This window comes from Cebus imitator, unplaced genomic scaffold, assembly GCF_001604975.1.
Source record: "Cebus imitator isolate Cc_AM_T3 unplaced genomic scaffold, Cebus_imitator-1.0 Scaffold419, whole genome shotgun sequence".
Taxonomy (NCBI): domain Eukaryota; kingdom Metazoa; phylum Chordata; class Mammalia; order Primates; family Cebidae; genus Cebus; species Cebus imitator.
This window is the reverse complement of record NW_016107734.1, coordinates 657,187-658,400: the sequence shown is the minus strand read 5'-3', so window position 1 is coordinate 658,400 and position 1,214 is coordinate 657,187. Positions and strand designations below refer to the sequence as shown.

General features: G+C 40.1%; 1 long non-coding RNA gene across 2 annotated transcripts in view; it reads left to right on the top strand.

Annotated features, from left to right (window-relative positions):
• LOC108290024 overlaps positions 1-1,214 on the top strand; it is a 29,795-nt gene that overhangs the window by 6,394 nt on the left and 22,187 nt on the right. The gene's annotated exons all lie outside the window — the stretch shown is intronic.

Here is a 1,214-nt window from a genome sequence, read left to right as displayed (position 1 = left end):
TGAGTAGCTGGGACTACAGGTGCCTGGCACCACATCTGGCTAATTTTTTTTTGTATTTTTGGTAGAGACAGGGCTTCACCATGTGTTAGTCTGGCTGGTCTTGACCTCCTGACCCAAGTGATCCACCTGCCTCGGCCTCTCAGAGTGCTGGGATTACAGATGTGAGCTACTGCTCCTGGTGGTTTTTTTTTTTTTTTTTTAACATTTTAAAATTACGGTTTTTATACCTATTCAAAAGTAGAGAAAATAGTACAATGAACACTGAAATACCCGTTCCTCAATTTCTGTGATCATTAAGATTGTACCACATTTTGTTCTTCTATTCCTTTACTTCCCTTTGCAGGAATATTGTAAAGCGTATTGTAGTCATCATGTCATTTTATCTGTTCAGCATGCATCCCCAAATGGTATTAACATTTTCTTACACAGCCATTATCTCATCACATCTGACAAAATTAACAACGATTTTTTGGTGTCAGCTCATATGTAGCCCTTAGTCGAGTTTCCTCACTCTTACTGAACAACATCTCATTTCTTGTTATCCGAAAAAAATTTGCTTTAAATCTGTATCCAAACAGTCTTCATGTACTAATTTTGGTTGTTATGCCTCTTTTAATCTAAATCAGCCTCTGCTTACTATTTTTATTTCTTATTCTGTGAATTCTTTGTGGAAAGTTGTTTCTTTTTAAAATAGCATGCTCACAAGGTCCCGTGGCTGCAGTGCAGATGAAAGTGTAGCCTGAAATGCGCTAGTGTGCAGCAGCCAATGGAGGAGGATTATTACAGTCATGAGCAGATAGTAGCAAAAGGCTGCTTCCAGATAGTATTTATGGTTGGGCGCAGTGGCTCATGCCTGTAATCCTAGCACTTTGGGAGGCTCAGGTGGGTGGATCCCCTGAGGTCAGGAGTTCGTGATCAACCTGGCCAACATGGTTAAGCCCTGTCTCTACTAAAAAAATACCAAAATTAGCCAGGCATGGTGGCAGACTCCTATAATCTCAGCTACTCGTTGGGGCTGAGTTATAATGAAGAGGAAAGGTTTAAGATGATACAGCAAGTTGCTTCTTGCTGTGCTGTGGGACAGTTCATCTAAGATTCAGAAACAGAATTGAGCTGATTTGGGGGAAAAGTGACTTTTTCATGTTTATCTTATAAAAAAGATGACTTTGGAGACATCCAGGTGGCCTCACCTGAATGTCTGAAAATTGCTATTT